This window comes from Lepidothrix coronata, unplaced genomic scaffold (genome assembly GCF_001604755.1).
Source record: "Lepidothrix coronata isolate B3197 unplaced genomic scaffold, Lepidothrix_coronata-1.0 Scaffold2, whole genome shotgun sequence".
In the NCBI taxonomy this organism is placed as follows: domain Eukaryota; kingdom Metazoa; phylum Chordata; class Aves; order Passeriformes; family Pipridae; genus Lepidothrix; species Lepidothrix coronata.
The window spans coordinates 12488436-12503706 of record NW_016690182.1 but is presented as its reverse complement, the minus strand read 5'-3'; positions in this window follow the sequence as shown (position 1 = coordinate 12503706).

Below are 15271 nucleotides of genomic sequence, written 5' to 3'. Positions count from 1 at the left end.
TCCAGGCAGAGCACAGCAGGCTGTGCTGGCCCAGCTCGCACCGAGCTGCCGAGTGGCTCCGGATTTCCCTGTCACAGCAGGGATTGTGCCATCGGCCCACAGAAATGTCAGCGTGTTCCTTCTCCGGATGACGGATGGTCTCCAAACTTATCCCACAAGGAAGTAATCAAATGGGCTGCTTGCTAATTTGGGGCAGGGAGAGGATGGCACAGCCTCATGCTATGCTGTCCCTTGTACAGTAGGAAGCAGCCCTGCCTCACGGCTGGGACAGGATCCTGGGCGAGCTGGCAGCACCCCTTGGCAGGACTGGGGTTACCATGGGAAGGGAAGGCTGGGTCACACTCCACCATATCCATCCAGATGGATGAACATATCCACCTAGTTCAATGTCACAGCTGACAATGGTGTCAAAAGCACCAGGAGCAGAGCAGGTGATGGTGATGGTGTTCAGGTGATGGTCCCTGCCTCACCCTGGGCAAGGGGCTGGTGCTCCTGCAGACTGGTCTACACAGCAGCACTGCTGCCCACTTGGGCCCACGCTGTCATGGATAGGTCTGGGGTCAGTCCTCTGCAGCCCCTTCTGGGATGAGTACACAGCCCACCAGCTTGCAACCTCTTTTTGGGGGAGAAAGGCCAGAGTGAGAGGTCTGGATGTCACACACCCTGCTGGCACATTGGCAGGTGCATATTTGTCCCAGGGGTGCTGGGGAGCTGTGGCACCTCCCCGTTTCCATCACACCCCCCTCGTGGCAGCATCCTACCCGAGTCAGACCGGGTCTGCCCCACACAAGAAGCACGTGAAGGGTCATTGATGTGGACACTTGTCATGTCCCTGAAATAGCTATGAGCTGCAAACCTGGGCTGGGAGGGGGGGGTGTCCATCATGAGGGCTGTGGCTGCAGGAGTTACGTGACAATCCAAGCCTTCCTTTCAAGAACAATGACACCAAAACAGCGAGTTTCCTGCATTCCCAATTATGGTGGGGAAAACCTGGGAACTTTTCTAAGTCCTTGCTACTAACGTCTGCAAAGGAAGTGTCGTTAGAGAGACAGTGAAAAGATGTGATAAAAAAACAAAATCCCATGACATATGATCATGGGATCACACCCTGCCCAGCTCCCGTGCCTGTGTGGTATGTCCCACCCCTCTTACATGGCCAGCTCACAGCATCCCTCACAGCTGGTGCCATTCTGGCCAGCATCCCAATCCTGTGCCCTGGGGAAAGGACTTGCAGAGATGGAGGAAAACCCAGGATGAGCCATCGGGTGCTCTGCTGACACAGCACAAAGTGGAAGCAGTGCACTTGGTCAAGTTCAAGGTCGAGGGCTGTAAATTCCTTGTTATTTTTAACTCCAGGATAGTAGCTGGCTGAAAACAAGAGGAAGAACAGCTGGGATCCAGAGAGAGAGGGGAGGTGCAGAGAAGGTGGATGCTTTTGCCTGCTGAAATAAGGGCAAAAACTTAAAGAAGAAGCAGGAGGGGTGAGAGAAAACTGGTGCTGCAAAGTGGCAGGATGTCCCCAGGGAGGGCCCTTGGGATGAGCAAGGTCCTTGTCTGTGCCCCACCAGTAGTGGAGCTGCAGCTGGACCCATCTTGGGGGCTGACAGGACCTGTGAGGACACGTGAAGTGCTGCTGCAGCCTGGGGCCATGGGTGGATTGGGGGCACAGGGTGAGCTGGGCTGCAGTGTGTGCTGGCACACACGTGTGCAGCCACTGTTTTTCTTTCCCAAAGGCAGCACTATAAAACAGCAGCATGTGGCTAATATTGGGAAAGAGCCTTTTCTCCTCCTTGGTGCAGTGTCTGAAGCAGGGTTGGCATCCCAGCTCCCTCCTCCTGCCCTGCCCAGCAAGGCCCAGCAAGGGTGGGTAGGGCTGCAGTGCTTGGGACTGGGGCTTCACCTCTGGCCAGAGTAAAGCCATGGTGCCCATGGCACAGCGTTCCCTGGCCCAGCTCTTGGCATGTGGCTCCATCAGATGGGCATTTCCAAAGTAGCCCACACATCACCCCAGCAATGGGATGCATACGGCGAGGGGACAACAGAGAGACCACACACCTGCAGCTCTGTGCATCCCCCACCCCGCACAGGGCAAGAGAGTGGCTGCCAGGAGAAAGCAGTGGTGTTCCTGGGGTATGAAACGATTAAATGCTGGGTTTTGAGGAGAAAAAAACAGTCAAGGAATAACAGAAGAGAGAACAGCCTTGCAGCAACCGCTGCGCAGGGCTGAGCTGTGCACAGGAGCGTGCTTGCACAAACACCCACACCCAGCCTCCTGCTGGCACTCAGATCCTGTGGGATCCAGCTACGTGCACAGGACATGTGTGCACACACGTGCGTGCACACACTCTCACAGGGGTGTGTGATCCCTGGGATCCAGCTACAGGCAGCACTGGTGGGTGGGCTCAGGTGTCCAGACCCAACCTTGTGCCCACCATGGTCCCACTCGGCCCCAGACCCACAGGGCTCTGCCCTGCATGGACACCATGTACTGGGGCCAGTGATGGTGCTCCAGGGAAACCTTTGGATCCTTGTCCTTTAGCCCAGCCAGAACAAACTGGGCAATTAAAGGGGATTTCCTTGCTCACAGCCTCTTCTGCTAGCACAGACCTGTCCCTTGGCCTCCTCCCAAGCCTGCCCTCCTGTTGTGCCTCGTGCCCCAGCTCTCCCTTGTTGTCATCTCTGACTGCATCTGCTCCGACTTCCTGGCTTCACACACCCCACAGAGACACTGGGAACAATCCCAGCCCCGTGATGCTGCTGGGATGGGTTGTTACGCACATCCTGGCTCAGGGCAAATCCTTCCTTGGGAAAAGCAAAGTCTGACTTCAAAGACACCCAGGGCTGGCACTCTCTGGGCTCCCCAGGAAAGTCTCGCAGATGGTCTCTGAGCAGCTGGGGTCTCAGACCACCGCTACCACCCATGGACCCTGTCACGCCTCAGCTCTGGGCTGATGGAACTTTCCTGGGTTGGGGGGCACAGTCCTGCCAGCCCCCATATGCCCAGGAAGCCCAAGAGCCCAAGGGCTCACATTGCCTTTCCTACCCTGCCACTGTCTTCAGGGGACACCCGAGCTGCCAGAGCATCACGTCTCCCGAGGTCTGCATCCCTGAGCAGCACAGCCCTGCACTCCACTATGGGGACATGGGCAGAGGCACTGCCCCATGGTGCTGTGAGGACACAAGGGACACACCACTGTGGGGGCACAGGCACAGGCACTGCCAGAGGAGCTGACAGTCAGCGAGCATCTCTCCCTGCCTGGCAGTGCCAGGCTAGCAGCTCCGGTGGGAGGATGGGTGCACGTGAGGAGATACTTCATGCTCCGGTCAAACCCTGTGCAAACAAAGCAGCATGATCCGAGAAGCGAGGGACAGCCCCCACGCGGGGACAGAGCCACTGTGCTGGCACACAAAGGCCCCTTCACTGCCCTGGAGAGACAAGCAGTGTGTGCAGTGGCATTGAATCTGGGACAGGGACAATCACGGTGCGAGCCCTCCTCAGACAGAAAGGCCTTTGTGAGCCACGAGCATCCCCAGCTCTGCAGCCACCACGGGTCCCTGAGCACAGCCTGAGCCATGGTGCTGGGCTCCCCTGGAGCCAGGTCATGACAGGGCCACCCCAGACACGGCCTGTGTGATGGCTCAGTGTGTGGGAAGTGCTGGGAGGCTGGATGGCACCCAGGCAGCCAGGGAGCCAGGAGCCGGCTGCTTTCCGCAACTCTGCTGGATCACCAAATCCCTGCTCCATCCCAGAAGCCCTCCTCTGCTCCGTCTCCTGTCTCCTGTTGGTGTGACTCATGTCTTGTGGTCTCTCTGCGCATCGGAAGGGCCTGGGCACCCCACAACCAGCCCGGCGCCTCTGAGCGCTGCGGGAGAGGCAGCACCCACTGAGTCACAGCGGCAGCACCCGCTTCCCACCCCACGGCAGACTCACACCTGCTGGGCTCCCCACAGCGTTGACCCCCGGCACAGAGCACCCCAGGGACCCACTGCCACTGGGAGATGGCACGTGGGGTTTCTCCAGGGTGCCACCCACCCAGCATCGCCCCTCCACAGTCAGTCATGTCGGAGCTGGGCGAGCAATGAGCAGGAGATGGTGCCTTGCTTTGGCTGTGCATCCAGACTCAGGGAGCAGAGGACTAGTGTAGCAATCCGTCTCTCTGGAGACAGGATTCGGAGAAGATCACGGTGTTCCCCTAAACTCAAGCAAACACAAGCAGATGCTGCCAGACCGTGGCCTGGGGAAAGACAAGTTCTCTCCATGGCCATTCTGAGCAGGCTTGGGCAGCAGCCTCGCCAGAGCCCGGTGAACCCTGTAACTGGCACATGGCATGCCAGCTCCCAGAGACAGCCTGTCCTCACCACCACCACATTCCAGCTGGCTCCTTCCAACAAGAGAGTAACATCAGGGCATGGCCATGGCTTGGGGTGACCATCTTTGCACACTGACACTGCCAGACTGGCCTGGGATGCACAGTCTGGGGCTGCTGCACCCCCTATTCCTTCATCTGCCGTGTGTGCCTCTCAGTTCCCCCAGCCAAGTGACACTGCTCCTTAACACTGGGGCCCAGCACGTGCCAGGAGGAGGCCGAGACAGAAGGAAAACCAGACACAAAAAGGCCCAAGCCTTTAACAAACAGGTTTGTTTTCTCTCTTCTGGGTTGTGGTTAGGGTTAGGGTTAGGGTTAGGGATAGAGCTGCTGGGGCTATCATATGGTCAGGCCATCTGAACTCTGTGGCAGAGCCAGAGCTTGCAGTGGGGACAGGTGACTCCACAGGAACCATATGCACCCCAATGCCAGCCTTAGCTGGGTGGTGCCAACCACAGGGTGAATGTGGGCACTGGTGGCACCCAAGCAGGGGCTGTCCGGGGAAAAGCAACCCAGAGTCCAGGGGAAGGGGGTGGGAGGTGTGCCAGCGTCGTGGTGCCCAGTCAGCCAGCCCAGGGCGCAGTGCAGGGGTCAGCCACGGCTTCTCAGCCCTGCTTGGGGCCCTCCTGCACCAACAGGAGTGTTTCCTGGTCTTTTATTCCCTAAGGAAGGACCGCAGGTCTCGGGCACCTGGAAGACCCACGCCTGGAAGCTGTGCTGTGCTCAGAGGGCAATGCAGGGAGGACATGCTCTGCTGCCAACAGCCGGTGCCTCACCCCTTGTTTTCAACTTTATGTAAGCAGGGAACCCAAGCCTGCTCCAGGACATGGTGAAATCGGATCCATACGGAAACAATTAGAAAGGGGAGGGATAAGGAGGAAACTTTGCTTTGTTGGCACAACTCTCTGCCCAAGGAAGAAAACAGAGCCTGTGAGCCAGCCCAGATGTATTTGTGATGGGGGAAAACAACCCATGAGTGAAGGAGAGGCTTGCTCCAAGCAGGCTGGGGTTGTGGGGCAGCTCACCCCACACCCAGCCCCTCTGGGACCAGCTTTGGCTGAGGGTGAAAGGGGAAGATTCTTGAGGACAGGGAAGCTCTTCAGGAGTAGAATCATAGAATATCCTGAGTTGGAAGGGACCCTCAAGGATCATCAAGTCCAACTACTCCAACAAGAAGGAGGTTGTGTCTGACCAGGGAAGCTCTTCTCACTAGTTTGGAGACAACCCACCCTTAAGCCAAGGCCAAGGCAGTCACACAGGGACTGTAAAACACTCGCTGGGATCCCCTCTGCCAAGACCACCTACAGGTCCCCAGCCCCAGTGCTGTGCTGCTCACACAAATACGAGATCACCTCTGACCTGGGCACCCCTCCTCTCCACAGGACAGGGAGAGGACAAATGTTTTTCTGCCTCTCTGTGTCACAAGCCCAGCCTGCACCCTGATGTGCCTTGGAGGCTCAGCAAAGGCCCAGAGGGCTCCACTGCTCCTCTGGGTTGTTTTGTACCTGCAGGGCCTGTTGACAGGGAACACTCGCCACCACAGATGCTTGGGAAAGGCACCCTGGGGCACGAGGTGTTCCAGGATGAAAGCAATTTTATCCCCCAGACTGTGAGTCAGCTTGGAATGTAGAGTCTGGAGCATCTTCAAGGGTGATTCCAGGATTGCACCACTGCAGTGAGAAAGTTTCACCCTCTGTTTGTGCTCCTGGAGAAGTCCTTGGTCATCCTGTGTGGGTAGGTGTCCACCTGGACGGGTGAACTAGTGCTGGTGCTGCAGGGTGATGGCTCTGCCTGCACCACAGTACCCACAGAGCCACACCAGCTCCCTCAGCGGCTTCAGCATCCTCCCTTCCTCAAACCTTACCCTCCAGCCACAGATCCTTCAGAGCTCTGGGCCAAACCCCCTACCTGCTCCAACTGTCTCCAGGGCAACTGAGAAGAACAACCTGTTCTCAGGGTACCCATGGGATGTAGCCATACTCTCCAGCTCCTCTGCTGGCATCCTGAAAAGGATGAGACAGCAGCAGCTGCTCCCTCAACCCTTTTTGGGACAGGGGGTCCATGAGGCAAACAGGAGCATAGCTGGGCACAGAGTGCTGGCCCTGCCTCACCTCAGTGAAACCTGGAAGCCTGATGCAAGCACACAGGGAACTTGCTCTGCTGGCAACTTCCACTGTGTCTTTCATCAGCCAGACATCTGTTCCAGGTTTGTGTCTTTCATCAGCAAAGACCTTCAGAGCAGGAATCCTGGGAGGTGAGTACCTGGAATGTGTTGGGAACAGGTAATCCCAGGTTTGTCCTTCCCTGCAGGAGAGGAGGAGCAGGGCAGGTGAGACAGGGCTGCAGGTGCTGGCTGGTTTCCTGGACTGCTCAGCAGGAGCATGGGCTGCACGGCCACCACGCTGGGCAGGGGATTCTCCCTTGCAAGGGGATGTGGTCTCTGCTAAACCATTGGAATCCTGCCATTGGATGTGTCCCTGCTGTCACTATTTGATATCTGTGATGAAGCACGCAGGACTCCCAGTCTGCTGTCCCTGGCTGAAGGCTGTTCTCAGCCAGTGCTCGGCAGGGTGGGAGATGGCATGGGGACAGTGGGAGCTGAGACCTGCCAGCCCTCCTGGGAGGCATCCAGGAGCTCCTGTGCAGTGTGCTAGGCTGGACCTGAGACCCCCAGGAGATGTGAATGGCTCAAGCCAGCACTGGGACCAGGAATCTACAACCACAGGGCAGAGGATGCGACTCAAGAGTGGTCAGAACCAGCCCAAAGAAGTCCAGTCTGTGGCATGGAGCTCATTCTCCATGGGAGGAAGTGTGCCCATGCCTGACCCAGCTTGCCTCCTTGTGACAAGCCACCATTGACTCTGGAGCCACTGCCTGACACCTCCCACCCTGTGCCCACCAACACTGAGCTCTCCAAGAGCTGACAGCCTGCTCCAAAGTGCCCTAAAATACCCCAAAACATCTCCCTCAGGTTGGCATCCTTTGGGCTTCCCAGGATGACCAGCAAGATCACCTGCCCCAAGACAGGCAGCCTAGCTGGGCCACCAGGACCTCTTCAGTGACCAATTCAGCTTGTTCAGGTGGCTGTTTCCATTCCCTGCCCAGCTCCCTGCCAAGTGTGGATTGGTTTCGGGTTGGAAAATATGGATTCCTTCTTTACTTCCAAATGTGAACATTGTTTTCTCTTGCATGTCTTTTGTTTTTTGTTGTGTTAGACATGGAAAGTTCCCAGCATTTGTCAGCCTTGGAGGCCAGGCAGGGAAGAGAAAGCAAACACTGTGCTCAGCTGAGGACAAGGAGGCTGGAGGGGCTGGAAATTTTAAGCACAAATTAACCCCAAGCACACTCCCCATCATTCAGCCAGGCCTGGGCTGAGCCTTTTGCAATGGCCATGTGTCTTTGTGCTGTGCCTTAGTTCCTCATTTCCTGCTCATCATTTCCAATTAGCTCCAGAAATCATGGCCCAAACTGGAGCTACCTCAGCCTGGCCTGGACGGTGTAACCCACATGTGGGAGCAGCTGAGCTGTGCCTCAGAGGGACACGGCCACCTCCAGGGGACAACCTACAAACTCATTCTGGTCCTTCCCTCTCTGTCCTGTCTGACCACTGCACCAGTACTTCGCCAAAACTCCCTCTTGCCCTTCCCAGTCCTCACAGCAGTTCCCAGCCTTGCCATGACCCTTTTCTGCAGCTTTTCCTCTCCTCCCACCCATGCTGCACATGTGCTGGTGTGCCCAGGGGAAACATCTACCAGCACCCAGAGATGTGGGGCACTCATATGGGCATTGGTACCTTCTGAGAGCATCCTGGTGTGCCTGTGGCCCAAACGTTCTAGAGACCTAGGTCCAGTAAAACCCTCAGGTGTCCATTTTGCCCAATGGAACACTGAGCATCCCCAATCCCCTTCGGACAAGGGAGAGCAGCAACCCTATGACAAAAGTCTCCTGGAGGAGCTGTGAGGGGCATCAGTGGAGCTGAGTGCCAGCCCCGGGAGCTCTGCAGGGCTGTGGCAGCCGGGAGCCGGGTGCACTGCTCACCACCCCAGATAATTATAGCTCCGCTGTTTATATACCCTCAGCCCGCGGCCGCAGGAAGGAAGGCTGGAGGACGCACTCCACGTAACAGGGCTCCCCACCCCTTCCCCGCTCCCCCTCCCACCTGCACCCCCGCCTGTGAACCAGGCGCGTGTGACAAGACACCAGGACCCAGCCTTGTTTGTCAGAGTTGGTCACAACCCACAGCTTCCCCTTTCTGGCACCCGCGGAACCCCGCTCCGAGCTCCCCAGGCACTGCTTCCCCCCTTTGCACTGCTTGCAATCACCTCTTGCACCCCTCAACCTGGAAGCTTCTTGATCCCACAGCTTGTCTGGGGACATGGAAGCTTGTGCCTGACCCCGTGCATGGCTTAACCATGTGGGTCCTGCAGCCTGCACTCATCTCCAGAGCTGTGGTGGGTCAGTGCTCTCCTCTTCACCCGGGTTGGCCACGGCATGTCTGCCAATCATTCCTCCCTGCCCTTGCATCCCAGTCCACGGCATCTGCACGGCAGTCCCATGCTGCTTGCCAGGGGCCAAGCAGGACCGAGCAGAATGCAAGGGAACTCCCAAGCTGTGGGGTTGTCCACCTCTGCAGGGACATCACTAGAGCAGAATCCCGGGAAGGTGCTCTGTGTCGGGTGGCATCTACGGTGGCACTGGAAGGGGGTGCACAGCCATAGTGGGGAATGGAGGAGGGGAGCCCCTTGCCCACCCAGCAGAAAAGCAACGACCCGGCACTGCTGGGCTGCAGGACTGAGAACGGGACGGGCTGTGCCCCACACGGATGGTCCAGGCCAGCCAGCTGTGGCTGAGCCAGCACTTTTCGTGTTTGTTTGGGCTGTTAGATAACTTCAAAAGCAGAAGCTGGAAGGGCTGGCGGCTGAACAGTTTGTTCTTTCCGACTTCCACACGCTGCTGCCTCAAACCTCAGCGCAGCACAGGGCTTAAACCACAGCCCTGGTGTGCTGCCCAGAGCCGCCCCGTCCCCTCATCCTCACCCCAGGGCCGAGCTCTGCCTCTCCCGACTGCCAGAGAAGGGACCAGAGCAGAGGGAACTCTCCTTGGTAGGGGTCTCATCCCTACACCTCAGGCTTGGCAGCGGGGCGAGTGGCTGCTGCCACCTCCTGGCCACGGCCCGGGCTCAGCGGTGCTGCCCGGGCACGCCGGGGGCAGGAGGAGGTACCTCCGGGCTGCACCGCGCACCGAGGGGAAGGAGCGAGGGTCAGGCACGGCCGCGCCACCCGGCACAGCCCGTACCCGCCCGGCGCGTATCTCTGTGAACTGGGACAGGGAACGGCGGAGGGCAAGGCCACGGAGATCCCCGTTCCAGGGAGTGTGCTGCACGGCCTTATCAAAGGGCAGCCGTGGGAAGTGGGTCCGAGTTACCTTTGGGCACCCGAGCCTCTCCGGGGACAGGCAGCCTCGCCTCCCCAGGGAGGAGGGAAGGCTGGGGATGCAGCACTGAGGTGTCACCTGCTTGGGGACCACAAGGGTCCACACAGCCCCTGAGCCCAAGAGGGTGCCAGTCCCGGGCACGGTGCTGTGCATCACACCTCCCTTCAGTTGTTGGAGCAACCCAACCAGTGACACAGGGTCCCAGTTCCCAGTAGCAACTGGGAGCTTCCAAGAAACTACAGCGAAAAAGGAAAGGTTGGGCCAAGACCAAATCTCTAGTGCAGGCTTTGCCTGGGGTGAGAGTCTGATCCTGTGCCTGAGGACCAGGAGCCAGGAATATCACCCTGGAGTCTGCTAAGATCCCTCTCCCAGTGCTGGAACACTGGGGATGAAACTCCCCCAGGCTGGGACCAAGTGACAGGTGAGGATCAGCATGTGCTGCAGCCCTGTTGAGAGCTGGCACAAGTGAGGCAGGGAAGTAAAGCAGTACCATGGCTGCTCTGGAGGGAGAGGGAGCCAGAAAAGCCAGGCAGAGGAGAGAAAAGGCAGTAATAGAGCAGAAGCCAAATGGATGCAGAGAGGAAGATGCTGCAGACTTGTTAAAACTTGGGTTTGCTCAGCTGAGGACACAAACAGGACTGACCCCAACCTAGAGCCCCCCCAGCTCCATGTGCTTCGGTCACACTGTGTGCCATAGTGGCCAGAGAGGTGCAGGAGGCCGGAGGTGCCACAGCATGATGGACATCACGCCTTGACTCAGGGCACAGTCACTGGCACGAGGCAGAGCGGGCGGGGACAGAGGCCCCAGCACACGTGGGCAGGCGAGTGTTCCGTGGTGGTGCCCAGCCACCTCTCAGGGATCCTCTGGCCTGGCCAGAGGCAGCCCTGGGAGTCTGGCAAGTGCTCTTCCTCCCTCTGGTGCCCACTGACCTGTGACACCATGGTCCTAAAAACTGCCCCAGGGCTGGCACAACTTGGAGCCAGCTTGGAGCCACCATGTCCCACAGGGCCACTCTCCTGCTGCTCACTCACCTCCCCGTGGGCAGGGGTTGGGGAGAGCCCCAGGTCTGACAAGGGGAGTCCTATGGACTGCTCAGACAATGGAGGGAATGGGGACACATCCCAGACAGATTTTAGAGCTGAGGGCAGGCTCTGAAGCAGCCAGTGAGGTTTGCCTTTGCCTAGGACAGGGTGTCCTGGGAAACTGCGCACCCGCCACAGCTCTGCACCACATGCATTGGGGAACAGGCAGGATCAGAGGCTGCATGAGAGCTGCGGGCTCATGTGCTTTCCTGTGGGCTCAGGGCAGACTTGTTTTCAGCCTGCCTGAGTCAAGGGAACGTTCAGGCTTCAGCTCTGGGGACAAGCTCGGACTACAGCTCTGCTCTGCATCCCCGTGGCACACCCTCCATCTGCTCTCACGTGCTCTGGGGCAGCACAGCAAAACCGCCTGATGCCATCTGCTCACTCGTGACTTCCACACGCTCCTCAGAAGCCTCTGGCTGGACAAGAGGAACAGGCCAGATGCTGAACCAGCCTAAGGCAGGAATGGCGACACAACCTGCAGGATTTAAAGCAATGATGTCAGACTCTTATGGACCCCAGTCCTTCAGCCTCAAGACCCCCTGCTCCCACTTATGGGGTCCTCCAAGGCAGCCAAGATCCTCAGTGCTCTGGGCTTTCCTGGCTGCAGGAGGGCAGAGCTGCCCAGACTGCTTCCTATGGGCTCAGGAGCAGCTTCCTGAAGGCAGGATGTGGCTGCTGTGGACAATAGGAATAGCAGCACCTCTGAGGGATGTGGCTGCCGTGTGCTGAGGAGGAGCAGAGCCCAGGGTGTTTATTCAGCACTTTGTAGCCACACTGCTCCCCTGGAGGAGCAGAGTCACCTCACGGAGGTCGAGATAATCTATCGCTGCTGCAGCTGGGCTCCTCAGACCCGCTTCCCCTGCTCCAGGCCTGCAAGTGCATTTGAGGTCAAGCAGAGGAGAGACTCCTGACACTTGGGAGTGCTTGGCTTCACTGCTTTCCACGATGGGGAGGGCCCAGCAAAGCTCTTGGCCATTCTAAGCCAAGCTGCTCCTGCCCCAGGGAACCAGCCCTGCATGCCACTGGAGGGACAGGATGGGCTTGGCCTGTGCCGGATCCACTTGACCAGACTTTGTAAACAAGCTTTTATATAACTCTGTTTTCTGATTGCTTCGAGCACCTTCCAAGGGAAAACCAAAGCATCCATAGTCGTCACGCCTGCTTGTTAGGAATGGGTTGAAGGGGTTGGTTCCCTGGATTGAAGGGGTTGGTTCCCCCCCAGTTACTGTTAAAAGCTGCCCATTCCTGCAGCGTAACCTGCTAAGGCAGCACTGATGCTCTTGGGTCAGACCCAGGGTACCATCACAGTGAGCAGGCTCTTCCCATTACTGCCACACAAGGAGCCTGCAAGCCATCCCACAGCTGGGACAGGCCCAGGAATGGGGACACTCACAGCCTGGCTCCCCTCACCCTGGTGGTTCCTCCCAGGCTTCCCAGCCACATCCCTGCTCCCCAAGCCTGAGTTCAGCAGCACCAGGTGTACCCGGTGTATTGGGACTAACCCCATCCTGCTGCCCTCTGCAGGGGAGTGGCTCCTGGGGCCGCAGGCAGCTGTCCTGGCAGTGATGGAGAGCATCCTGCTGGCACTGGGAGGGGTCCCTGCATCCCCACTGGGAGCTCAGCTGGGCTCAGGGCTTGGACGCGGCGAGGGAGCGCAGTTCCCACGCACTTGGCCCACGCAGGCCACTGCACATTGCTCCTGCCTGCAGGAGAGCTGGGAATGTGGCTGCCTGGGCTGGCTCCCTGGGAGCGGATGTTATTTTAACTCCCAGTTCCTCTCTCGTTTTTGCCAGGCAGTGACCGGTTCTGCTGCTGGCTGAGCGATAAAAAGCCCCTTTTTTTGCTCCCCCTCTGCTATTTCTAGGCTATTTTTAGGCTTTTCTCAGTGGGTCTTTGCTGCAGATACTCAAAGGGCTGCAGCAGGTGTCCTGCTTCATGTGCCCAGAGGAAGGGACCGATGTGTAGGGCAGGAGGTGCCAGTGAAAAGGGCTTCCCAATCCGGATGGGGAAGCACGTGCCTTGTAGCACCCTCTGCCCAGTGCTGCGTGCAGAAGTGAGCTCCTCTTCTCCCACACAGCTGTGCTGCGCAAGAGTTGGCCTTCCTTGAGGGAGCCACGATGCCCATGTCTTCCCAACCATGCTATCAGCAGCCTTCACCTCTCCAGAGCTCAGCCAAGGCAGCTCCTCCATGTGATGCCAGCGGGGGGGTCCCCGTGATTGTCCGGCTGCAGCCCTGGGCAAGGTGAGGTGCAGAGGCACAGGGAGAGTCTTCTGCTCAGGGGAAGTTGATGGGACACAGCCCAGGCTAAAGGTGCCCAGAGAGGGTCACACATAGCTGCAGCAGTGCAGGAACTGCCAGGTGGGGGTGGCAGAGCTGAGGTCAGCCGGTGTCACATTCAGGTTTGGGATAGGGACCATCCGTCATGGGACTTTAAGCTGGGGAGCAGACCATGAGGGACATGTTTCCTGCCAGCACTGTGGAGTGCTGGTGCTGTGGCCGGATCCTCCCCACTGAGAGTACCAATGGGAGTGATGCTGCCCTGCCCCCACAACAGAGGACATGAAATAGCACATCCCAAATCCCTTGTTGTGTCCATGTTCAGGAGAAGGAAGTGCTCTTTGGGCAGCAAAGGAAGAAACAGCCTGTGTCCCCAAGAGGCAGCGACAGTCCAGTCTGAGGCTGGGGTCCTCTGTTTGCAGCCCCCCCTCCCCTCCAAAAGGCTGTTTTGTCCCTGTAGGACAAAAGGACTCTCCACCTGGGGCAGGAGGTGATACCGTGTGTGGCCCCACAGCCCTTTGCCTCCTGGAAAATTGCAAAACCCTGAGCTTCGCTGCAGCTCCAAGAAGCTCAGAAAGAGCCAGAACCTGCTGGAAGGCAGACGCCCACGCCGGCACTCAGCCAGCTCGAACCTTCCAGGCTGTTACGCAGCGCTGAAGCCCCACGGTGGCTTAGCAAGGGCACTGCAGACTGTGCACGTCACAGCCCGGAGCAGCCCCGGCCAGCTGCGTCCAGGCGCTGGGCCGAGGTTCGCTGTTTTTCTGCTTTATCAGGATCTTGCTGAGATCGGCGGTGAGTGGGTCATGTTTGTGCAGTGGTTTGTGCAGGCAAGTGGTTATGTAAGTGCTCAGGGTTACTCTGGAGGCTTGGCTGGCCGTGCCTCCCCCGCCCGTGTGCGCAGCTGCTGGGCCACGCTCCGGCACGGTGAGCAGGGACGCCGGCACACGCAGCCCTGTGCTCTGTGGAGCTTCGTTGCCATCCCAGCTCATTATCAAGGTGCACGGGGTGTGCACGAGCCACTGCAATGCCCAGGGATATTCAGGGCCACATGCCAGGGGGCCAAGGGCCGCGGCTGCGCACTCAGGCAGCGCTGTCCGCACGCGTGTTTACCCTGCGCTGGCTCCCGACGTGCCGCTGGCTCTGGCCGCTGCCAAAACGCCTGCGCCTGCTCCAGTAACCCAGCTCCTGAAGGTCGCTGGCTGGAGGCCGGGCTCGTGTCCCATCTGCCTGCTTTTATTATTGGTTGTCCTTATCATCGCTCGAGAGAACAGCACGTCCCAAGCACCCGGGGGCAGGACGGGCCTCGCTGCTGCTGCTGCTGCTGCCTTTTGGCCAAGCTCTGTCTCTCCCCAGTGGAGATGTGCAGGCACCAAGGGCTGTGCTGCCCCCCCTCCACCTCTGCCTACATGCACAAGACACGATGCCAGAAGCTGGGGCCAAGAGGAGACAGCAGTGTTCCTCTGTCTGCTGCCGTGAGCAACTCACAAGTCCCTCTTTCTCTTGCCACTGTCTCCATAAAAAGAGTGGGTTACCACACAGTGCCAGACCCCTGCATATACCTGTTTCCAGGGTGTGCTCCCAGCAGGAGCCTCAGAAAGTGCATCCCATCACCCCACCACTGTCTCAGCTCCCACCACACCCTGATCTAGCCTGGAGGCTGCAGGGACATAGGAAGTGACAGGGGACCCTGATTAGAGTCAGGGTGAGTGGTGCTGCTCCACCACAGCCTGACTGGGCTGGCACAGCCACCACGCACAGCACAGGGCAGCAGCTGGGTGTGAAACGGTATAAGCAGCTCTGGGCTGTGAGCAGCTCTGGGACTGCCAGCCCAGATGCCAGGGGGATGGACTCAGGAGCACCAGGGTGGCAGTAGGGACATGTTCAAGTGGCAGCAAAAGAGAAGAAGAAAGGGAGGAAAGTGAAACAAGGAGAGGAAAGGAAGGGAGGAAAGAAGGAAGGGGAAAGGGAGGAAAAAAGAAAGGGAGATAGGAAGAGAGATAGGGAGGGAGGGAGGGAGAGAGGGAGGAAGGGAGGGAGAGAGGAAGGAAGAAAGGAAGGAAGGAAGGAAGGAAGGAAGGAAGGAAGGAAGGAAGGAAGGAAGGAAGGA